Consider the following 26,404-nt stretch of genomic DNA (forward strand, 5'->3'; position numbering starts at 1 on the left):
CATAGGGGAAGTGAGACAAATACTGGGAAATGAATTATACAGTAAGTAGAGTAGCAGTAGTAACAACCTGACATAGGGGAAGTAAGACAAATACTGGGAAATGAATCATACAGTAAGTAGAGTAGCAGTAGTAACAACCTGACATAGGGGAAGTGAGACAAATACTGGGAAATGAATCATACAGTAAGTAGAGTAGCAGTAGTAACAACCTGACAGAGGGGAAGTGAGACAAATACTGGGACATTAATCATACAGTAAGTAGAGTAGCAGTAGTAACAACCTGACATAGGGGAAGTGAGACAAATACTGGGAAATGAATCATGCAGTAGTAACAACCTGACAGAGGGGAAGTGAGACAAATACTGGGAAATTAATCATACAGTAAGTAGAGTAGCAGTAGTAACAACCTGACAGAGGGGAAGTGAGACAAATACTGGGAAATTAATCATACAGTAAGTAGAGTAGCAGTAGTAACAACCTGACATAGGGGAAGTGAGACAAATACTGGGAAATGAATTATACAGTAAGTAGAGTAGCAGTAGTAACAACCTGACATAGGGGAAGTAAGACAAATACTGGGAAATGAATCATACAGTAAGTAGAGTAGCAGTAGTAACAACCTGACATAGGGGAAGTGAGACAAATACTGGGAAATGAATCATACAGTAAGTAGAGTAGCATTAGTAACAACCTGACATAGGGGAAGTGAGACAAATACTGGGAAATTAATCATACAGTAAGTAGAGTAGCAGTAGTAACAACCTGACATAGGGGAAGTGAGACAAATACTGGGAAATTAATCATACAGTAAGTAGAGTAGCAGTAGTAACAACCTGACAGAGGGGAAGTGAGACAAATACTGGGACATTAATCATACAGTAAGTAGAGTAGCAGTAGTAACAACCTGACAGAGGGGAAGTGAGACAAATACTGGGAAATGAATCATACAGTAAGTAGAGTAGCAGTAGTAACAACCTGACAGAGGGGAAGTGAGACAAATACTGGGAAATTAATCATACAGTAAGTAGAGTAGCAGTAGTAACAACCTGACAGAGGGGAAGTGAGACAAATACTGGGAAATGAATTATACAGTAAGTAGAGTAGCAGTAGTAACAAGCTGACAGAGGGGAAGTGAGACAAATACTGGGAAATGAATCATACAGTAAGTAGAGTAGCAGTAGTAACAACCTGACAGAGGGGAAGTGAGACAAATACTGGGAAATTAATCATACAGTAAGTAGAGTAGCAGTAGTAACAACCTGACAGAGGGGAAGTGAGACAAATACTGGGAAATTAATTATACAGTAACAGAGAGTACCACATTGTTGTTTAATTGAATAGATCCACATTACAGTCACACTGGTATTCAGTACAGTATGAATGGCCATTGGCCCTAAGACGGATTGGACTGTACCAGAGTACGTGCTCCTCTGTACGGCCGCCCTTAGCCTTGTAAATTTATATTTGTCTGTATCCTTCTCTCAAAAGTCACTAGAAATTAGCATTTAAAACCTGTTTTAAGAAAAAAGCATCTGTCCGGATCCCTGTAGCAAAATGTATCCCCCCCACAATGCCAGAATTGCTCCTATGGCCCTGTTTGTAGGATATCCATAATGAATATTAAATGTTTATCAAAGCCTTGTGCACATAGCCTTATTGAAACAATGACAAGATAATTCTCACTTCAAAATGACAACCAGATCATTTCATTTTGCTCGGATAAAACGTGTCAATCTAGCCTAGCGACATTGTTTCTATCTGGTCATTAGGAGGCAATGGCTTCTCGCCTGCTAATGGCTGATACGTGGGATTAGAAGTTTTAAGATGTGCACTCAGGTGAGGCCAAACAATATTGAAAGGAGTTTCACATTATGCCTACCACCACCAGAATAAATCCGTTGGGCTATTCATTTTTTTATCCATTCATTTATCTGAGTGTTCATATAGCGTCAACCCAACTCCTGGCTGTCCATCAAGCTCTATTTAATGTCGTTGCTGGTTGATTTCTTTCTGAAATGGACTTATAATTAATTATTGATGCAATAATGAGGAGTGGGGAATGTGACTTGAATCTACAAAAAAAAGTCTACAGTCTGTAATGTCAGTGCTCTCTAGCGGTGGACCATTCTGTTGTTTGCACCTCGTTGAGTTACTGTACGTACTGTCATAGACATCCAAAACCTTTGTTACTCTACAGGTCATTTACAGGGAGGTTTTTATTCAGATCAATTGGTTTGAAGTCCTGTGTAGCTTATTTGGCAGACCATGGCACTTCCAGTGTCAGGGTTGTGGGTTTAATTCCCATGGAGGACCAGTACGGAAAAAGTAATGAAACTGAAAGTCACTCCGGATAAGAGCGTCTGCTAATATACAAAAATGTTTGAGAAACATTTGGTTAAGTCCTCAGGTAAAAAAAAAAAAAAAAAAAAGTGGCAATTTTTGGGAAAAGTTTAATAATCATCTCTAATATCCTCATACATTCTCATTTACACTTGCATGTTTATGTACATGTTTATGTACAACACACATAGAGGAGATTCTGATCTAAGGTCAATGTTCGGTTTGCCACCAAGGCTAGGATATGTGAAAGCCAGTCTGATCATAGAGCTGTTTTTCCAGGCAGTTCTACCCAGGTTGGGTAATGTTGTGTGGGGTTCACCAGTGGTTTCTCTGAGCAGCTGTGTCCTCGTCCATGATTCGTGTGAGCTGGCCACTAGCCCACCTTCCAGGTAGCCTGGCTTCACAGCTCTGACAGTTTCCTCTTGCTTTTGTTCCGGTCTGGATGGATGGATGGAGAGAGATGTTCTATACATCACATATAAGCATCAGGGAAAAGTGGGTTAGATGTATATGGTGTTTTTTCTGATCATTCACCTGAGATGGCCAAAAGCATCGTCCTTCTCGCTCTTTGCAGATCCTCGTCAGACAGAGTCAAGAAGATCTGCAAGTCAATCTGCAGAACAAGGGTCATGACAGTCCCGTTGCTTACACATCCATCACACTTCACTTATACAAGACATACTCAGAATGATCTTTCAGTCAGCCTCTGTGCCACTGAAAACAACTCAGTCAATCCTGCTTATGGAGGCTACTTCAACAAATAACCCTCTGTGTATAGACATTTATCAGTTACTCCTATATCCCAGGGGGCGCTAGCTGTTTTTTTGTCTGTACCGCTTGCTGTTGGAACACGTCGATGTACTTCCCCAGACCCAGCTGGCTCAGGCGCTCTGGGAGGCCATCTGTAGGCTGGGGGGAGGGGCTCCGCTGGCTACCGGTCAACGCCATCCCCATGGACATGCCCTCAAAGTAGTTACTGCAGGTCAGGAATCTCTCCGTTAGGGGTCAGAGGTCAGCGGTCGGAAATCAAAGGTGGAAAGATCAGGGGGAGATGGGGAAGTAAAAGATTAACAGAAGGAACTGTGTTGACGGAAAGCATAACAAAGTGTTCTCACATCTCTCTATAACTCTCAGATAGAAGACATTCAAAGCACAGCTTTGATACTGACTACATTGAAGATAAGCCAGACACAGGAATTGCATTTCATTGCATTTTCTCTTTGTAGACACACACTCTCTTATAGAGACACACACACGCACGCACGCACGCACGCACACACACACACACACACACACACACACACAAAAGTTTGGGGTCTGTTTGTTGAAGACGCAAACACCGGGAAGGAGGAGGTGGAGAAGGAAGAAGAGAAGTTAGAGGGGGAGGAAGAGGATGAGGACGACAGAGAGGGGAAGATTCCGAAGGATGAAGACAATGATCCTTGTCTGTCACGCCGTTCCACACTTTTTCCTTCCAATTCTGATAGCCCCTGGTTTGCAGAAAGAGAAAGAGAGAGAGAGAGAGAGAGAGAGAGAGAGAGAGAGGAGAGAGGGGAGCGAGGAGAGAGGAGAGAGAGAGGAGCGAGGAGAAAGAGCGGAGAGAGAGGAGAGAGAGAGGAGAAAAAGGAGAGAGAGGAAAGAGAGAGGAGAGAGAGAGGAGAGAGAGCAGCGAGGACAGAGAGAGGAGAGAGAGGAGCGAGGAGAGAGGAGAGAGAGGAGCGATGAGAGGAGCGAGGAGAGAGAGAGAGAGAGGAGTGAGGAGAGAGAGAGGAGCGAGGAGAGAGAGGAGCGAGGAGAGAGAGGAGCGAGGAGAGAGAGGAGCGGGGAGAGAGAGAGGAGCAAGGAGAGAGAGGAGCGAGCAGAGAGGAGAGAGAAGAGCGAGGAGAGAGAGGAGAGAGGAGAGAGAGGAGCGAGAGGAGCGAGCAGAGAGGAGAGAGAAGAGAGAGGAGCGAGGAGAGAGAGAGGAAGAGGGATGGGGTTTGCATATATTTATCTTCTCAATGTTTTTCAATTGAGCCCATACTTCCCTCGCTTTGTTTTTCACTTTTCTTCCACTCCCCTTTCTCTCTCACTCTCTCCTTCCCTCTCTTCTTCCCTGTCTCCTTCCATGAGGATGAGTGGATAAGACAGGATGGTAATTGGTGCTCACAGTTTCTCTCCTCCACTCTGTTTTTCTCAGGGCAGGAATACCAATCGAGCCAAGCAGCACTGAGAATAATCATATTAATAAACAAGCTCTCACCCAGCTCAACGCCTCTCCTAGCTCGCTACAAATAATCAGGCGCTTAGGCGAAACGCTCACACTGACTCCTAAATTCCCTCACGTAAAACAACCCAGAAATGATCAGACTGTATTTATTAACCCAAATGAGCATGGTGTTCACTGACTGGCCACAGAGCATTCAGAGAGGGCAGCTGCTCAATGGCTGGTAATAAATCCTGTCTGGGGGAGACTGAGAGGACAGGTCCAGCCTGTTGCAGTACCTGTTGTAGTATCTGTTGTAGTTGTCCAGGCAGTGGTTTAATTGGTATGATGTTGTTGTAAGGTGAATAATGCAGATAGATGGATAGAGAACAGTGTTTGATACAGAATGCTTTGCGAAGAATCATAGAATTAATACACGAGTGTCTGATGTGTAAAAACAAAAACTCTATGTGACTAAATATATATCTGAGAAAGAGTCTCTGTGTGTGTGTGTGTGTGTGTGTGTGTGTGTGTGTGTGTGTGTGTGTGTGTGTGTGTGTGTGTGTGTGTGTGTGTGTGTGTGTGTGTGTGTGTGTGTGTGTGTGTGTGTGTGTGTGTGTGTGTGTGTGTGTGTGTGTGTATATATATATATATATATATATATATATATATATATATATAATCTGGCACCAGTGTATGAAATCAGTGGGAGTAGTAATGCTCCTTAATTATAACTTTGGCACGGTGCAACCCATAAGTGTGTCCCCTCCATCACCTCTGGCAATGTGCAGCATATAAATGGGTCTCCTCTATCAACGCTCTGGTCATAGTCCCACATAAATGGGTCTCCTCTATCAACGCTCTGGTTCATAGTCTCACATAAATGGGTCTCCTCTATCAACGCTCTGGTTCATAGTCTCACATAAATGGGTCTCCTCTATCAACGCTCTGGTTCATAGTCCCACATAAATGGGTTCCCTCCATCACTGATTTGAATAACAAACAAGAGCTGCCTTTTCTCTCAATAGCAGACAATGGCAAGTGACATATCCCAATGACATGCCACTAATTTGGCCAGGTGCAGCTGCTAAATGGGTCCTCTGATTTGCAATGGTGGACTGGCGCAGCACTAAAATGGGTCCCTTTTAGTGGGACTCTTCTACAAGTCCGAAAATAGGACTTTGTGTGTGACAGAACCCTGGATAAACCAAGGGTATGTTGTTAATGAGACCTGCTGGGCTAATGTTCACACAACAAGGAAGAAGCATTAAACATTGAAAAGGTCTCACCTTTGGTTGCCAACAGTTTCTTCATCTCATAGTCGTAATCCTGCGATAAAGGGTAAAGGGATGAAGCTGGTAAAGAAGGGAGGAAATGCAGTTAGGTTGTTCTGTGACTGATGTGTCTTTGTGGGCTATACTCGGCCTTGTCTCAGGATTGTAAGTTGGTGGTTGAAGATATCCCTCTAGTGGGGGGGCTGTGCTTTGGCAAAGTGGGTGGGGTTATATCCTTCCTGTTTGGCCCTGTCCGGGGGTATCATCGGATGGGGCCACAGTGTCTCCTGACCCCTCCTGTCTCAGCCTCCAGTATTTATGCTGCAGTAGTTTATGTGTCGGGGGGCTAGGGTCAGTTGGTTATATCTGGAGTACTTCTCCTGTCTTATCCAGTGTCCTGTGTGAATTTAAGTATGCTCTCTCTAATTCTCTCCTTCTCTCTTTCTCTCTCTTGGAGAACCTGAGCCCTAGGACCATACGTCAGGACTACCGGGCATGATGACTCCTTGCTGTCCCCAGTCCACCTGGCCTTGCTGCTGTTCCAGTTTCAACTGTTCTGCCTGCGGTTATGGAACCCTACCTGTCCCAGACCTGCTGCTTTCAACTCTTAATGACCGGCTATGAAAAGCCAACTGACATTTATTCCTGATTATTATTTGACCATGCTTGTCATTTATGAACATTTTGAAAATCTTGGCTCTCTCTAATTCTCTCCTTCTCTCTTTCTTTCTCTCTCTCGGAGGACCTGAGCCCTAGGACCATACGTCAGGACTACCGGGCATGATGACTCCTTTCTGTCCCCAGTCCACCTGGCCGTGCTGCTATTCCAGTTTCAACTGTTCTGCCTGCGGTTATGGAACCCCTACCTGTCCCAGACCTGCTGTTTTCAACTCTTAATGATCGGCTATGAAAAGCCAACTGACATTTATTCCTGATTATTATTTGACCATGCTTGTCACTTATGAACATTTTGAACATCTTGGCCATGTTCTGTTATAATCTCCACCCGGCACAGCCAGAAGAGGACTGGCCACCCCTCATATCCTGGTTCCTCTCTAGGTTTCTTCCTAGGTTTTGTCCTTTCTAGGGGGGTTTTCCTAGCCACGTGCTTCTACACCTGCATTGCTTGCTGTTTGGGGTTTTAGGCTGGGTTTCTGTACAGCACTTCGAGATATTAGCTGATGTACGAAGGGCTATATAAAATAAACTTGATTTGATGTGTTCTGGAAGGGAACCTGATTTACTGAGAGAACAGAAGGTGACTCAACCTGGTACATCCTGTTGTTACCGTGGAGATAAACGTTATCCCCATGGTAACCTTTGGGGCACCAAGTGGACAAATAATGGCAAAATCAACATCTACTGTAGCACAAACACACAAAACTCAAATTTTTCTAATTTGATTGCGTGAGGCTCAAAGAAAGCAAAGGGGTCAAATTAATTGGTGACAGTTTACAGAGTCACATATAACCATGATGCTCCTCTATATTGCTCTGGGGTTGTTTCATTTCTGGCTGGGGGGGAGTTGGAACTTACCTCAACCATGACCAACGTGCAACAAAACCATCATTCCTTGATGCATCACAGAGTATCCTGAGTCTGAGTCATGTCCCTCCTCAGGCTGTTCCGTCTCTCATGCCTCCCTCCTTCCATCTCTCTCAGGCTATTCTGTCTAGTATCACTCCTCTCTCCATCGCTCTCAAGCTGTTACATCTCTCACATCATCCTCCCTCCATCTGTCTCAGGCTCTTCCGTTTTTCACTCCTCCCTCCTTCCATCTTTCTCAGGCTGTTCCATCTAGTATCACTCTTCCCTTCCTCCTTCCATCTCTCTCAGGCTGTTCCGTTTCTCACTCCTTCCTCCCTCCATCTTTCCATCCAGCAGTCTGCGACAGTACAGCAGTAGTGAGACTAAGGTCAGGTCTGAGCCACATAGCGTGAAGGCTGTTTGTAGGACTCACTTAGCTAAGTAGCTCACCCAAATAATCCAAAGGGCTGTTGAGACCTGATACTGGAGGGAGGGAATGAATAAATTCCATCCCTTTCTGACATGACTATTTATCATGAGAGTATTAAACAGCAGCAAACAACACTGCATCTCCAAATGCTCCTGTTATTTTCCAGAGGCAATAGAACATACACGGCGGGACAAAAGGCTAAAGGCACATTCAATCAAGATAAAGTGCACATTTATTTTAATTTGACCCCCCTCTGAAAGAGCAGGAGCTAACTTATCTAAGATCAAATCCAGACTGTATCAGAACTGGCCATGATTGGGAGTCCCATAGGGCGGAGCGCACAATTGGCCCAGCGTCGTTCGGGTTTGGCTGGTGTAGGCCGTCATTGTAAACAATAATTTGTTCCTAACTGACAAAAAATACAAATCCATATAGAATCTTTGGGGCTATCCAACCAAAATTCCAACCTCAACCAGTGTGCCTAAGGTCAACTTCCTCTTACCCTCCCTAGTGTGAATGTGTTTACCTCATGACCTGGCCTGTTGAGTGGCGTCTCCCCTTCAGGACCCTGGAGGCTGCTCCTCTGACTCATCATCCTGACCTGACTCAGTGACATCACTCAGCTCTGATGTCATCAGACCAGGGCTCTCGTCCGACAGGCCGGACAGATCCTCGTTCTCTGGGATCTGGGTAAACCGAGGTGATCTCATTGATCAATCTTGATGCTGTACTGATCCAATAGCACCACCATCAGGACAACTGCAGAATCAAATCCCCTGCAATGAAAGCCCTTACAACTGTATCAATCCATCAGGGGAGGCTGCTGAGGGGAGGATGGCTCATAATAATGGCTGGAACAGAGCGAATGGAATGGCATCAAACACATGGAAAACATGTTTGATGTATTTGATACCATTCCCACTATTCCGCTCCAGCCATCACCACGAACCCATCCTCCCCAATTAAGGTGCCACCAACCTCCTGTGCAATCCATCATATCTCCCACTGTCAAACTCTCACAGTACTGCACTTATCTTGGTAGTCAAGAGGCCTACAGATATTGATTCAGTTATCTGATGGCGATCTCTCCACACCTTCTCCAGCTGCTCCACATCTTCTTCTCTCTGTCCCCTTCAGTCCCATCCTCATTCCCTCAGAGGGCAGAGTCAGGACTGGTGGCGGCGACGGGCTGGGCTTAGTTTGGGAAAGAGCGCCAATCAAAGACTCAGGGGCAGGCACTGAGCCTGAGGAAAGGAAGACCAGATTAGGACAGGACAGGATAGGACAGGATAGGACAGGACAGGATAGGACAGGACAGGACAGGACAGGACAGGATAGGATAGGACAGGACAGGATAGGACTGGACAGGATAGGACAGGATAGGACAGGATTGGACAGGATAGGATAGGACAGGACAGGATAGGACAGGACAGGACAGGATAGGATAGGACAGGATAGGACAGGATAGGACAGGACAGGATAGGGCAGGACAGGATAGGACAGGATAGGACAGGATAGGACAGGATAGGACAGGACAGGACTGGACAGGACTGGACAGGACAGGATAGGACAGGATAGGACAGGACAGGACAGGATAGGACAGGATAGGACAGGATAGGACAGGATAGGACAGGACAGGATAGGACAGGATAGGACAGTGTCCTTTTCTCAATCAGATTTGCTCAACTCCGTCCTCTCTCCTCCATCCTCTCTCGCCTCCTTTTGAAAAAGGCCAAAAGTAATCAAGGAGAGGTGGCGACGTGAGTGAACGTGGACGAAAATGTGCTTGTATGAAATGAGAAGCTCCTTCTCCACTCATCTGTCATCAGGCAAATTGTGTTTACAGAGGTGGATCCCAAAATAAATGTGTAAAGTGATAAAAACGAATTTAGTTAATTGTGCCAGACATGTTATAGAGAAAACGATAAGTAGCATATCGTTTTTAAATGTGTGCATGTTTTTCTCCTCCGACAATACAACAGCTGATTCAAAGGGGGTGTGGCAAATCTCAAAACTCTTCGGCGGTAGGACACGCGCTTCCTCTGCAAAAAGAGGCTATTGAGGAAGGGATGACAGTCTTCTGTTTGCCTACTAGCGAATTGACACACTCCTCGACTACTCGACCTCATATCGGTTTCCGGGTCACAGAGAAGAGAGGATGGAGGAGAGAGGACGGTGGAGAGAAGATGGTGGAGAGAGGACGGTGGAGAGAGGACAGAGGAGAGAGGATGGTGGAGAGAGGATGGTGGAGAGAGGATGGTGGAGAGAGGACGGTGGAGAGAGGACAGAGGAGAGAGGATGGTGGAGAGAGGATGGTGGAGAGAGGACGGTGGAGAGAGGACGGTGGAGAGAGGATGGTGGAGAGAGGACAGAGGAGAGAGGATGGTGGAGAGAGGATGGTGGAGAGAGGACAGAGGAGAGAGGATGGTGGAGAGAGGATGGTGGAGAGAGGATGGTGGAGAGAGGATGGTGGAGAGAGGATGGTGGAGAGAGGATGGTGGAGAGATGGCGGAGGAAAGAAGACAGAGGAGAGAGGATGGTGGAGAGAGGACAGAGGAGAGAGGATGGTGGAGAGAGGATGGTGGAGAGAGGACAGAGGAGAGAGGATGGTGGAGAGAGGACGGTGGAGAGAGGATGGTGGAGAGAGGATGGTGGAGAGAGGATGGTGGAGAGAGGACAGAGGAGAGAGGATGGTGGAGAGATGGCGGAGGAAAGAAGACAGAGGAAAGAGGGTGTACGCCTCGTACAGTTTGAAGATGTTCCTCTCCAGACCCCACCACTGACTGGGAAATGTATTCCAGCGCAAAACACCATGTCATACAAACCAGGAAATGTAGTCCAACACAGTCCTTTATCAGACACTACAGTACTGCAACTTTAGCAATAACATAACTATAAGGCTTGCTATAGTACTATTGTACCTTGGCGTCTGTTTGACTTTGGGTGTGACGCTGACAAAGACCCCCAGACTCTGTAATGTCTGAGCCAGTTTACGTGGGTCCGCCTCCCCGTCCTCATGTATGTCAAACATCAGACACACAGGCAGACAGTCCTGTGTAATGACAAAACAAAACAGGTCACTCTTACTCCTCTCTTAGCAAGCGCTCCACAATAAACAGGCTTGCCTTTTTACCTCAAATCTGAATCAATCAAAGAATCAACCAATTCATCTGAATAAATCAAAGAATCAACCAATTCATCTGAATCAATCAAAGAATCATCCAATTAATCTAATCTATCAATGAATCATTACAAAGAGCAAAGTGCACTGTGACCCTCCTCACCCTGTGTTGCTGCCTGGCCAGACATACTCTGTCTGGGATGCCCTGGATGAGCAGTGAGGAGGGGTTCTGAAGGGCGCTGACCTCTGGCAGGACTAACTGCTTCTGGGTCGGATGCATGACTCTATACTCCTCTGTCTGCACTCTATACTCCTCTGTAAAATGGTCATCTCTGTATACCCGTCGCAAGCCTTACTATTGATGCTTATTTATAAAACCCTCTTAGGTCTCACTCCCCACTATCTGAGGCATCTACTGCAGCACTCATCCTGCACATACAACACCTGTTCTGCCAGTCACAATTTGGTAAAGGTCCCCAGAGCACACACATCCCTGGTTCGCTTGTCTTTTTAGTTTGCTGCAGCTAGCGACTGGAACGAGGTTCATTCAAAGACTCAATCATGGACACTCTTACTGACAGTTGTGGCTGCTTTGCGTAATGTATTGTTCTCTCTACCTTCTTGCCCTTTGTGCTGTTGTCTGTGCCCAATAATGTTTGTACCATGTTTTGTTCTGCTACCATGTTGTTGTCATGTTGTGTTGCTACCATGCTGTGCTGCAATGTGTTGCTGCCATGCTATGTTGTTGTCTTAGGTCTCTCTTTATTTTGTGTTGTGTTGTCTCTCTTGTCGTGATGTGTGTTTTGTCCTATATATATGTATTCTTTTTTTTAATCCCTGCCCCCGTCCCCGCAGGAGGCCTTTTGCCTTTTGGTAGGCCGTCATTATAAATAAGAATTTGTTCTTAACTGACTTCCCTAGTTAAATAAAGGTTAAATAAAATAAATGAATTTAAGTGGTCTCCGTTATGTCCCAGCAGAAAGAGATGATGAAGGGAGGTCACGTCCTGCTGGGTGGTGACCACCCTCATGACTCCGCCATGACCCCAGCCCCGACCTCTGACCCCAGAATCAGCTCCATCAGAACACACACCACCTTCTGTCAGGGAGAGAAAGGGCAGAGTTAGAAGTAGATGTGTGCACAGTTAATAATTAATAATATTAAATTATTATTCCCTTTTTTAGTCAAGGTTTCTCTTTATTAATGTAAGGAAGTGCATCTAAAAGTCACAGAGAAAACAGTGAGACAGAGAAAGGGGAAAGTGTGGTGTGTGCGTGCGTGTGTGCGTGCGTGCGTATGTGTGCATGTGCGTGTGTGTGTGTATGGCTCTCTGTAGTGCCTTCGGAAAGTATTCAGACCACTATACTTTTCCCAAATTTTTTTACGCTACAGCCTTATTCTAAAATGAATTAAATGGTCCCCCCCCCCCATCAATCTACACACAATACCCCATAATGACAAAACAAAAACAGGTTTTTAGAAATGGAAATATCACATTTATGTAAGTATTCAGACCCTTTACTCAGTACTTTGTTGAAGCACCTTTGGCAGAGGTTACAGCTTCGAGTCTTCTTGGGTATGACTCAAGAAGCTTGGCACACCTGTATTTGGGGAGTTTCTCACATTCTTCTCTGCAGATCCTCTCAACCTCTGTCAGGTTGGATGGGGAGCGTCACTGCACAGCTATTTTCAGGTCTCTCCAGAAATGTTCGATCAGGTTCAAGTCCAGGCTCTGGCTGGGCCACTCAAGGAAATTCAGAGACTTGTCCCGAAGCCACTCCTGCATTGTCTTGGCTGTGTGCTTCAAATCAAATCACATTTTATTTATCACATACACCTGTTTAGCAGATGTTATTGCGGGTGCAGTGAAATACTTGTATAAATATTTTTTTAAAGATAATTATCTAGGAGGTAATACGGTCCACATTTGATTGTGAGGTATTCTAGGTCGGGTGAACAAAAGGACTTGAGTTCCTGTATGTCATCGCAATCACACCATGAGCAGCTAATCATGAAACATACACTCCCACCCTTCTTCTTCCAGGAGAGATTTTTATTCCTGCCTGCGCGATGAACTGAGAACCCAAATGGCTGTACGGACTCAGACAGTTGTCCTGTTGGAAGGTGAACCTTCGCCCCAGTCTGGGCGGGAGGGTAGCCTAGTGGTTAGAGCGTTGGGCTAGTAACTGAAAGGTTGCAAGTTCAAATCCCTGAGCTGACAAGGTACACATCTGTCATTCTGCCCCTGAACAAGGCAGTTAACCCACGGTTCCTAGGCCGTCATTGAAAATAAGAATTTGTTCTTAACTGACTTGCCTAGTTAAATAAAGGTTAAATAAATAAATAAAAAGTCTGAGGTCCTGAGTACTTGTGCTCCATTCATCTTTCCCTCGATCCTGACTAGTCTCCCAGTCCCTGTTGCTGAAAAACATCCCCACAGCATGATGCTGCCACCACCATGCTTTACCGTAGGCATGGTATTGGCCAGGTGATGAGCGGTGCCAGGTTTCCTCCAGATGTGACAGTTGGCATTCATCAGACCAGAGAATCTTGTTTCTCATGGTCTGAGAGTCCTTTAGGTGTCTATAGTAAAACTCCAAGCGGGCTGTCATGTGCCTTTTACTGAGGAGTGGCTTCCGTCTGGCCACTCTCATAAAGGCCTTATTGGTGGAGTGCTGAGATGGTTGTCCTTATGGAAGTTTCTCCCATCTCCACAGAGGAACTCTGGAGCTCTGTCAGAGTGACCATTGGGTACTCGGTCATTTCCTTGACCAAGGACCTTCTCCCCCGATTGCTCAAGTTTGGCCTGGCGGCCAGCTCTAGGAAGAGTCTTGGTGGTTCCAAACTTCTTCCATTTAAGAATGATAGAGGCCACTGTGTTCTTGGGGACCTTCAATGTTTCAGAAATGTTTTGGTACACTTCCCTAGATCTGTGCCTCGACACAATCCTGTCTCGGAGCTCTACGGACAATTCCTTTGACCTCATGGCTTGGTTTTTACTCTGACATGCACTGTCAACTGTGGGACCTTATATAGACAGGTGTGTGCTTTTCCAAATCATGTCCAAACAATTGAATTTACCACAGGTGGACTCCAATAAAGTTGAAGAAACATCTCAAGGATGATCAATGGAAACAGGATGCACCTGAGTTCAATTTCGAGTCTCATAGCAAAGGGTCTGAATACTTATGAAAATAAGGTATTTCAGTTTTCTTTTTTTCATTTGCAAAATAAAAAAACAACTATTTTCGCTTTGTCATTATGGGATATTGTGTGTAGATTGATGAGGGAAAATTTTTATTTGATACATTTTAGAATAAGGCTGTAACATAACAAAATGTGGAAAAAGTCAAGGGGTCTGAATACTTACTGAATGCAATGTATCTGTGAGACTCTGACCTTGATGGCGGCAGTGCTGCCCTGCAGTCCTCTGGCCACAGCTGCTGTAAAGTCTGGGCTGAGCCCTGAATCTCACGCTGATCCCCAGAACCTGCGCCACCTGCTGGATGACCGACAACACTGCGTTCAGCAGTGCCTGGGGTACCAATGTCACTAGGAGGTCAAAGGTTAACACCAGAGGCCGGAGATCCTGAGGGGAAGAGAAGAGAGAGGGGTGAGAGGTCATAATGATGTATAGATCGCATACATAATGTGAAATAAAGGCCATCCATGCATTAACTCTCACTCACATCCTCTTCCTGGCTGCCTCTATCCCTTGGACAGGCCCAGTGATGGACACCTGGACAGGGGAGGTAGAGACAGATGATGGAGAAACATAAATAAAGTTGCTGAAGGACAATAACTAACGGACAGTACCTGAAGAGTAGCCAGCTAACTTTGATAAACAACCAGAAATAACTATTGATTTTCTGGTTTATTATGAACTATTATGAGCTAAATTTAGATATGTGCTTTTGGTTGTTGAGACAATTAGACCAAGGTTATCTTTCAAAAAATGTTAAAGCTATCTCAGAATATTCACTCAAGTTAGCTGGTTAACTCATTGATCCTGCTTTGTAGTATCACCCTCTGGTTGCTAAGGGACAATACACAGCTACTAACAGGCTGTACCCAGTTACTGAGAGACAGTTCCTAAGGAACAGTTGCAGGTTGCTCTTCTCTCCGGTAGCATTGTGTCTGTTGGAGTCAGGGAAGTGGATGTGGCATGATGTTGTTTCCATCACCTTCTCGATGTTCCCGCTCACTTTCCCGATCACATGGGAGTTCTCTGTGTGGGCCACGTCCATCTTCAGGGTCACCTTGTTGACCTGACTCAGGAGAAGATGTGGGTTTTACTAACCGTATATAGTTGGTTTATTTGGTTACATGACATGTTAGGTATAGGATTATATCTCAGTTTAGGACATTTACTTTGTCTCCAGAAGTTCTAAAATCTTATGTTTGGCCACTAGAACATTGCCACGCTTGCCTTCCACTTTCACATGGGGGTCTGAGGTATACAGTACAAGACAGAAATTAATCTAAAATATATGTAGCAGCTGGCAGACTCTGGTAAATCTTTAGTTTTGTATAAAATATCAAGTTGTATAGGAGATTGAGACAGGTTGAGACAGGTTGAGACAGGTTGAGACAGACTGAGACAGGTTGAGACAGGTTGAGACAGGTTAAGACAGGTTGAGACAGGTTAAGACAGGTTGAGACAGACTGAGACAGAATGAGACAGGTTGAGACAGGTTGAGACAGACTGAGACAGGTTGAGACAGACTGAGACAGACTGAGACAGACTGAGACAGACTGAGACAGACTGAGACAGACTGAGACAGGTTGAGACAGACTGAGACAGGTTGAGACAGGTTGAGACAGACTGAGACAGGTTGAGACAGGTTGAGACAGACTGAGACAGACTGAGACAGACTTAGACAGGTTGAGACAGACTGAGACAGACTGAGACAGACTGAGACAGGTTGAGACAGACTGAGACAGGTTGAGACAGACTGAGACAGACTGAGACAGACTGAGACAGACTGAGACAGACTGAGACAGACTGAGACAGACTGAGACAGACTGAGACAGGTTGAGACAGACTGAGACAGACTGAGACAGACTGAGACAGGTTGAGACAGACTGAGACAGACTGAGACAGACTGAGACAGGCTGAGACAGGTTGAGACAGACTGAGACAGGTTGAGACAGACTGAGACAGGTTGAGACAGACTGAGACAGACTGAGACAGACTGAGACAGACTGAGACAGACTGAGACAGACTGAGACAGACTGAGACAGACTGAGACAGACTGAGACAGACTTAGACAGGTTGAGACAGACTTAGACAGGTTGAGACAGGTTGAGACAGACTTAGACAGGTTGAGACAGGTTGAGACAGACTTAGACAGGTTGAGACAGACTTAGACAGGTTGAGACAGGTTGAGACAGACTGAGACAGGTTGAGACAGACTGAGGCAGGTTGAGGCACGTTGAGACAGACTGAGACAGGTTGAGACAGACTGAGACAGGTTGAGACAGGTTGAGACAGGTTGAGACAGACTGACACAGGTTGAGACAGACTGACACAGGTTGAGACAGACTGACACAGGTTGAGACAGACTGAGACAGGTTGAGACAGGTTGAGACAGACTGACACAGGTTGAGACAGACTGACACAGGTTGAGACAGACTGACACAGGTTGAGACAGACTGAGACAGGTTGAGACAGACTGAGACAGGTTGAGACAGACTGACACAGGTTGAGACAGACTGACACAGGTTGAGACAGACTGACACAGGTTGAGACAGACTGACACAGGTTGAGACAGACTGACACAGGTTGAGACAGACTGACACAGGTTGAGACAGACTGACACAGGTTGAGACAGGTTGAGACAGACTGACACAGGTTGAGACAGACTGACACAGACTGAGACAGGTTGAGACAGACTGAGACAGGTTGAGACAGACTGAGACAGACTGAGACAGACTGAGACAGGTTGAGACAGGTTGAGACAGGTTGAGACAGGTTGAGACAGGTTGAGACAGGTTGAGACAGGTTGAGACAGGTTAAGACAGGTTGAGACAGGTTGAGACAGACTGAGACAGACTGAGACAGGTTGAGACAGGTTGAGACAGACTGAGACAGGTTGAGACAGGTTGAGACAGGTTGAGACAGACTTAGACAGGTTGAGACAGACTGAGGCAGGTGGAGACAGACTGAGGCAGACTGAGACAGGTTGAGACAGGTTGAGACAGGTTGAGACAGGTTGAGACAGACTGAGACAGGTTGAGACAGGTTGAGACAGGTTGAGACAGACTGAGACAGGTTGAGACAGGTTGAGACAGGTTGAGACAGACTGAGACAGACTGAGACAGACTGAGACAGACTGAGACAGACTGAGACAGACTGAGACAGACTGAGACAGGTTAAGACAGACTGAGACAGACTGAGACAGACTGAGACAGACTGAGACAGACTGAGACAGACTGAGACAGACTGAGACAGACTGAGACAGGTTGAGAGAGGTTGAGAGAGGTTGAGAGAGGTTGAGAGAGGTTGAGACAGACTTAGACAGGTTGAGACAGGTTGAGACAGACTTAGACAGGTTGAGACAGGTTGAGACAGACTGACACAGGTTGAGACAGACTGACACAGGTTGAGACAGACTGAGACAGGTTGAGACAGACTGAGACAGGTTGAGACAGACTGACACAGGTTGAGACAGACTGACACAGGTTGAGACAGACTGACACAGGTTGAGACAGACTGACACAGGTTGAGACAGACTGACACAGGTTGAGACAGACTGACACAGGTTGAGACAGACTGACACAGGTTGAGACAGGTTGAGACAGACTGACACAGGTTGAGACAGACTGACACAGGTTGAGACAGACTGAGACAGACTGAGACAGGTTGAGACAGACTGAGACAGACTGAGACAGGTTGAGACAGACTGAGACAGGTTGAGACAGGTTGAGACAGGTTAAGACAGGTTGAGACAGGTTGAGACAGACTGAGACAGGTTGAGACAGGTTGAGACAGACTGAGACAGACTGAGACAGACTGAGACAGACTGAGACAGATTGAGACAGGTTGAGACAGGTTGAGACAGGTTGAGACAGGTTGAGACAGGTTGAGACAGACTGAGGCAGGTGGAGACAGACTGAGGCAGACTGAGACAGGTTGAGACAGGTTGAGACAGGTTGAGACAGACTGAGACAGGTTGAGACAGACTGAGACAGGTTGAGACAGACTGAGACAGGTTGAGACAGACTGAGACAGACTGAGACAGACTGAGACAGACTGAGACAGACTGAGACAGACTGAGACAGACTGAGACAGACTGAGACAGGTTGAGACAGGTTGAGACAGACTGAGACAGACTGAGACAGGTTAAGACAGACTGAGACAGACTGAGACAGACTGAGACAGACTGAGACAGACTGAGACAGACTGAGACAGGTTGAGAGAGGTTGAGAGAGGTTGAGACAGACTTAGACAGGTTGAGACAGGTTGAGACAGACTTAGACAGGTTGAGACAGGTTGAGACAGACTTAGACAGGTTGAGACAGACTTAGACAGGTTGAGACAGGTTGAGACAGACTGAGACAGGTTGAGACAGGTTGAGGCAGGTTGAGGCACGTTGAGACAGACTGAGACAGGTTGAGACAGACTGAGACAGACTGAGACAGGTTGAGACAGACTGAGACAGGTTGAGACAGGTTGAGACAGACTGAGACACTGAGACAGACTGAGACAGGTTGAGACAGGTTGAGACAGACTTAGACAGGTTGAGACAGGTTGAGACAGGTTGAGACAGACTGAGACAGGTTGAGACAGACTGACACAGGTTGAGACAGACTGACACAGGTTGAGACAGGTTGAGACAGACTGACACAGGTTGAGACAGACTGACACAGGTTGAGACAGACTGACACAGGTTGAGACAGACTGACACAGGTTGAGACAGACTGACACAGGTTGAGACAGACTGACACAGGTTGAGACAGACTGACACAGGTTGAGACAGACTGACACAGGTTGAGACAGACTGAGACAGGTTGAGACAGACTGACACAGGTTGAGACAGACTGACACAGGTTGAGACAGACTGACACAGGTTGAGACAGACTGAGACAGACTGAGACAGGTTGAGACAGACTGACACAGGTTGAGACAGACTGACACAGGTTGAGACAGACTGAGACAGGTTGAGACAGACTGACACAGGTTGAGACAGACTGACACAGGTTGAGACAGACTGACACAGGTTGAGACAGACTGACACAGGTTGAGACAGACTGACACAGGTTGAGACAGACTGACACAGGTTGAGACAGACTGACACAGGTTGAGACAGACTGACACAGGTTGAGACAGACTGACACAGGTTGAGACAGACTGACACAGGTTGAGACAGACTGACACAGGTTGAGACAGACTGAGACAGACTGACACAGGTTGAGACAGACTGACACAGGTTGAGACAGACTGACACAGGTTGAGACAGACTGAGACAGGTTGAGACAGACTGAGACAGGTTGAGACAGACTGAGACAGGTTGAGACAGACTGAGACAGGTTGAGACAGACTGAGACAGACTGAGACAGGTTGAGACAGACTGAGACAGACTGAGACAGACTGAGACAGACTGAGACAGGTTGAGACAGGTTGAGACAGGTTGAGACAGACTGAGACAGGTTGAGACAGGTTGAGACAGGTTGAGACAGGTTGAGACAGACTGAGACAGGTTGAGACAGACTGATACAGGTTGAGACAGGTTGAGACAGGTTGAGACAGGTTGAGACAGGTTGAGACAGGTTGAGACAGACTGAGACAGGTTGAGACAGACTGAGACAGGTTGAGACAGACTGAGACAGGTTGAGACAGACTGAGACAGGTTGAGAGACTGAGACAGGTTGAGAGACTGAGACAGGTTGAGACCGGTTGAGACAGACTTAGACAGGTTGAGACAGGTTGAGACAGACTGAGACAGACTGAGACAGACTGAGACAGACTGAGACAGACTGAGACAGGGTGTCGGGGTATGGAGGTGTCAGTTGGTCTGAAATCACCTTTCTTTGACTTGGCTCCTATTTTCAGCTTGAATGGCCATTTCACCGGGCTGTTAGTTTCCCTCATCACCTGCGAGACAAAACATGAGAGGAACACGTGTCGATGTGTGTGTGTGACAGAGAAACTAATGGAGTGTGAATGACAGGTCTTTTACCACGAGAATAACACCAGTTTATACATCCCAGACACGCAGACACAACACACACCAAAACACATTGTCCTATTCAGAGAAGACAATACTCAATTTCCATCTCAAAGACGTTCACCCTCACAACCATAGCAACAACAAATCTCTGAGTAGCAATGTCAACAAGGTCAAGGTCCTCTGGGAAATATGTAGACTTTTAAATGCAGGTATTTTCACGTCAATGAGCCATATTTGAATGGGAAGATTGGATGGATGTTCAATATTTCTGCATTGTATGAATATCAGCCTTTATATTTTGATTTCAACCGTACATTATATCTATCTCAGTGTCATTGTGATCTTCTCTCTCAAAGAACTCTTCACCGGTATGTTCCTCTCCATGTTTGGGAGCTGACAAATATTGAAAAGAGAGGAAAGAGAGAGACACTTATTGATGGAAAACTGAGGCCTAAATAAATATAAACATATAAACATCCAAACAACAAATAATCCAGACACAGGGTTCAGGGATACTGGTTAATGCTTTGTTTGTGTCTATGAGACACTTTCCTAAAAGGAGAGAAGTACTGTATGAGAGTTCTGTGAAGGGTCGACATTTAACAGGGAAAGAGGAAAATTGCAGAGAAGGGGGGACGAGGGGTAGAACGTAAACATTTTAAAAGGGCATCCCTCCACAATGACATTTACACCGTGGGGGCTCAAAACACCACCATGGGTTACTCTCCCCGAAGCTGAAGAATGGGCGAGAGAGCAGCATGGAGTGGAGAGAGAGGGGATGGGGGTTCCAAAAGCCAGCCCCAGAGACAGCTAATCACATCAAAGATATTTCACTCCACCCCACCAGAAATTAAATAACAACCACTGACACGCTTTAAAACCTGATGTAAAAACAACTAGGATGCCCATCCCTTTATAGTGGTTATTCAAACCCCAACATCCCAGATGTCAGCACCAATACACTGCTTGCTAGCATGCTAACACTCAGGGGGAAAAGAGACTACACTGCTCACTAGCATGCTAACACTCAGGGGGAAAGAGACTACACTGCTCGCTAGCATGCTAACACTCAGGGGGAAAGAGAACACACTGCTCGCTAGCATGCTAACACTCAGGGGGAAAGAGAACACACTGCTCGCTAGCATGCTAACACTCAGGGGGAAGGAGACTACACTGCTCGCTAGCTTGCTAACATTCAGGGGGAAAGAGAACACACTGCTCGCTAGCATGCTAACACTCAGGGGGAAAGAGAATACACTGCTCGCTAGCATGCTAACACTCAGGGGGAAAGAGAATACACTGCTCGCTAGCATGCTTATGTAACAGTATAGCTTCCGTCCCTCTCCTCGCCACTACCTGGGCTCGAACCAGGGACCCTCTGCACACATTGACAACAGCCACCCTCGAAGCATCATTACCCATCGCTCCACAAAACACAAAAACCACGGCCCTTGCCGAGCAAGGGGAACAACTACTTCAATGTCTCAGAGCGAGTGACGTCGCCGATTGAAACGCTATTAGCGTGCACCCCGCTAACTAGCTAGCCATTTCACATCGGTTACACTACACTGTTTATCAAGAACTGTGACTGGCACAGTACACAATTAGAGTTGTGAGGCTTATTCCCAACACTATGCAAACACACGCTCTCCCAGTCCCTCTCCCTCACACACACAATAAAACAAACCATACACACTATAAACAGATACTCCACATTGAGGCACAGTGGAGGTAGTTTATCACAGACCTGCTCTGCACTGATAAACCACACACTGGAGGTAGTTATCACAGACCTGCTCTGCACTGATAAACCACACAGTGGAGGCAGTTATCACAGACCTGCTCTGCACTGATAAACAACACAGTGGAGGCAGTTTATCACAGACCTGCTCTGCACTGATAAACCACACAGTGGAGGCAGTTATCACAGACCTGCTCTGCACTGATAAACCACACAGTGGAGGCAGTTATCACAGACCTGCTCTGCACTGATAAACCACACAGTGGAGGTAGTTATCACAGACCTGCTCTGCACTGATAAACCACACAGTGGAGGCAGTTATCACAGACCTGCTCTGCACTGATAAACCACACAGTGGAGGTAGTTATCGCAGACCTGCTCTGCACTGATAAACCACACAGTGGAGGTAGTTATCACAGACCTGCTCTGCACTGATAAACCACACAGTGGAGGTAGTTATCACAGACCTGCTCTGCACTGATAAACACAGTGGAGGTAGTTATCACAGACCTGCTCTGCACTGATAAACCACACAGTGGAGGCAGTTATCACAGACCTGCTCTGCACTGATAAACACAGACTGACAAGACGGGAATAATGATACTACCAAGCAAGCTTATCTCATAAATCATCAAGGCAGAAACTTTAACCTAACAATAATGACAGCAGCTGCTTGATGACCTGACAGTTGACCAGTTGTGGAAAAAGTACCCAGTTTTCATACTTGAGTAAAAGTATAGATACCTCAATAAAAAATGACTCAAGTAAAAGGGAAAGTCACCCAGTAAAATACTACTTGAGTAAAATTCTAAAAGTATTTGGTTTTAAATATACTTATGTATCAAAAGTCAATGTAATTGCTAAAATAATTACAAATCATTTCAAAATCCTTAAAATAAGCAAACCAGATGGCGTCATATTATAGTTTTACAGTTTTTTCCAACTGCTTACACACGTTTTCAAAACTGTCTCCTTTTTCAAAACTCTACACACAATTCCCATCCAACCTTGGACAGAGGCAACCTCTATGTCCCCACATGCGTCCTCCATTGCCTGGAGAAGCGGCATGTGGGCATAGGGTTGGCGATCATACACTGATGAAGCCAACCTCATCCACATAAATAAATTCATGGCGAATTACATGGGCATCCAGCTCCAATACTCTCTGTGACAGACAAAAGGATATACAGATGAGTAAATATGGTATGTCTGAAGTACTGGAAGTAGTGTTGCATACATACCTCTACAAAGTCATGTCGCATATTCTTGACTCTGAGTTTCTCTCAAATGGCACCTTGTAAAGTTGCTTCGTCACTCGATGCCGTTGGAGGATGCGTTGTATGGTCGACAGGCTTACAGCATTGATGTTGTTAAATATGGTGTCATTATTCAAGATATGCTCTCTTATCTCTATCTGTAAACAAGCGTCGTCGTCCTCCATGATGTCTTTGCCTTTCCACTCTGTACAGAATTCAAACACAGTATGTGTTCAGCATAGGAACTGTAAACAATGTACAACAAAAGGTAGTACAGCAAGATAACCAACCTCATTCATTCAATGCAGTGCAGTAAACGGATGGCTTAGAGTTACAAATGTTTACGCAATACTATGCAGTCATACGTATTTTACAGTACATTACTGTAATGCTAAAATAGTCATTAGATAGTTGCATACCTGTTCTCATTTCTGAAGGTCTGAATTATGGACACCATTGTAAATCGACTCAAGTTGGGCTGGACTCTCAGTCCAGCCTCTCTCATGGTCAAACCGTGGTTGATCACATGATCAACAAGTGTGGCCCTAATCTCATCAGAGATGGCTCTCCTTCCTTCTCTTATTTGTTGCTGTCCTCTCCCTCCTATTCCTCTTGCTCTCTGTCCATTGTTGGCATCCATTGTTCAAAACAGGTGGGTAAGGTGGAGGGGTGGGTAAGGTGGAAGGATGGGAGGGGTGGGTAAGGTGGAAGGATGGGAGGGGTGGGTAAGGTGGAGGGGTGGGAGGGATGGGTAAGGTGGAGGGGTGGGAGGGGTGGGTAAGGTGGAGGGGTGGGAGGGGTGGGTAAGGTGGAGGGGTGGGAGGGGTGGGTAAGGTGGAGGGGTAGGAGGGACGGGTGTATAGGGGAGGGACGGGTTGGGGAAAGTGGAGAAGGTAGGGGTAGGAGGGATGGCTGTATAGGGGAGGGACGGGTTGGGGAAGGTGGAGAGGTGGGGAAGGTAGGGGTAGGAGGGATGGCTGTATAGGGGAAGGACGGGTTGGGGAAAGTGGAGAAGGTAGGGGTAGGAGGGATGGCTGTATAGGGGAGGGACGGGTTGGGGAAGGTGGAGAGGTGGGGAAGGTGCTCTATACCGCATTGCTGTGCATCTCTCATATTGTGTAACAGTACGGAGGGCTCCAAAGAGCTCCGCATTGACATGACTGGTTGATGATAGGTGGGGCGGGAGGTCCTGTAGAAACACAAACTCACTTCCTTGACAACTTCCTTCACAACAGCTCTGCTCTGCGAAGCGCAAGAATATGAATGCCCGGACCTCTGCAGAGGCCGTATCACCGTAAATGTTGTACGACCATGCAGACGTTGGATTGACCATTCAGCGCCTTTAAGTAGTGAGTATACGCAATTCCCACTGACCTGGGGATACCCACCAGTACATCACTGTGGCGTTGAATTTTTATGACATGAGGCTTAGCATCTCTCCATTGAATACAGGCGGTTGACATCAACAACCCTCAAAAACAGGATTACAATAATGAGATGTATCCAACAATCCAACGACACCAATTGTTAGGGCGGAGAGACATGCATCTTGTCAGTAAATCCATAATCTTTGGCCTGAAGTCAGCTCAAAACAAAAGTGATGTAATTAAGCACGTGTATTAATTACTAGGATTCTTTGTTTTTCCCATGCAATTGCTTTTGATAAAAACGCTTTATCTGCCTTCCCAATGAAACCTAGTTAGAAAATTAAATCATTTATTTTATGGAAAAGAGATTTTGCATGTTTCTGGACAATGCACCATGCTGCCTTGTTGACAAAAATGACAGAGAGGCGCAGAGTACTGTTTGATGGTAGAAGGAAGTGTCACAAGCCGGCTCATAGCCTGTGACAAAAATGAGGGGACACGAACAACAGGTATAGGCCAATTAAAAATGTTCTTTATTATAAACCAAACTATTAACTTAAACTAAGAAAAAGGAATGAGGTGTGGAAGTATCATAATGTAAGGTGTATGTAAAGTGCATGGATGCGTGAATCTGGGTGTGTGAACATGACTGAGTGAAAACTATGCAAAACTACAAAGGAACAAACAAAACAGGATCATACCTGGAGGAGCAGAGAGAGAGAGAGAGAGATATTAGTGAAGCAGCAGTTTAAATATCCTGAGCCCAGGTGACTCCAATCACTAACGACCCTCCTCTTCCTGCAGGAGGAACCGCCCCCTGCACTGCAGAGGAGGGGTTGTGACAGAAGCTCCTCCCTCCCCGCTTTTGCCCGAGGACATGATGGGTCAATGCCCGTGCCCCGCTGCTCAGCATAATCGAATCCCCCCCAGTGGGACAGCGGCACAGAGAATAGCTCCATCCCCAACACCAGTAACATAGGGCCAAGGGGCCTGCTGTTTCCAAGGGGCCCTAATCACTGCCAGGAAACCCAGTGTTCAGGAATGGACCCTTTGAAATGTGACACACACACACCTGCAAAACACCATGCATGCATCATGTATATGTGTGTGTGTGTGTGTGTGTGTGTGTGTGTGTGTGTGTGTGTGTGTGTGTGTGTGTGTGTGTGTGTGTGTGTGTGTGTGTGTGTGTGTGTATGTATGTATGTATATATCTGGCACCAGTGTATGAAATCAGTGGGAGTAGTGTGTGTGTGTGTGTGTGTGTGTGTGTGTGTGTGTGTGTGTGTGTGTGTGTGTGTGTATGTATGTATGTATATATCTGGCACCAGTGTATGAAATCAGTGGGAGTAGTGTGTGTGTGTGTGTGTGTGTGTGTGTGTGTGTGTGTGTGTGTGTGTGTGTGTGTGTGTGTGTGTGTGTGTGTGTGTGTGTGTGTGTGTGTGTGTGTGTGTGTGTGTGTGTGTGTTTCCAGGATGTGCTCCAAGCTGTCTAAGGGGGCAATCCATTAAGCCAATAAAAGAAAAGAACAGCTAGTTCCTCATTAAACCGTACAGAACGAGCAACTCTCTCTCTCAATCAGAGTCAGATTCTAGAGAATATAATTTTATAAAAAACAAAAACAGTATGAAAAATCACAATTGAATTTATTAACAATGAATCACAAGTCAAATATAAATACAACAAGGCTGCAGGCTGCCAGGCTTAGACTGCCACAAAAGGTAGAACTACAGTTTCAACAAGGGCCTTCAACACCAAGGGCTAATACAGCAACTCAATGTTGACAAGCATTTGTGTAATATTCAACAGGGATCCATGTAAAACGAGTCAGTTATATTCAGGATATTTACAATGAACACAGACTCAATAGAAGATGTATCAATGGTGACTGGAATGCTAGGTCGGAGGCCGAGCAGTTGCCATACCAGGCGGTGATGCAGCCAGTCAGGATGCTCTCGATGGTGTAGCTGTAGAACTTTTTGAGGATCTGAGG

At 46.0% G+C, this 26,404-nt stretch overlaps 1 pseudogene; it reads right to left on the bottom strand.

Moving 5' to 3' along the window:
- Positions 1-1,254: 1,254 nt before the first annotated feature.
- Positions 1,255-21,472, bottom strand: LOC129827277 (protein bicaudal C homolog 1-like; annotated as a pseudogene).
- Positions 21,473-26,404: the final 4,932 nt, after the last annotated feature.

This window comes from Salvelinus fontinalis, chromosome 29, assembly GCF_029448725.1.
Source record: "Salvelinus fontinalis isolate EN_2023a chromosome 29, ASM2944872v1, whole genome shotgun sequence".
Lineage (NCBI taxonomy): Eukaryota > Metazoa > Chordata > Actinopteri > Salmoniformes > Salmonidae > Salvelinus > Salvelinus fontinalis.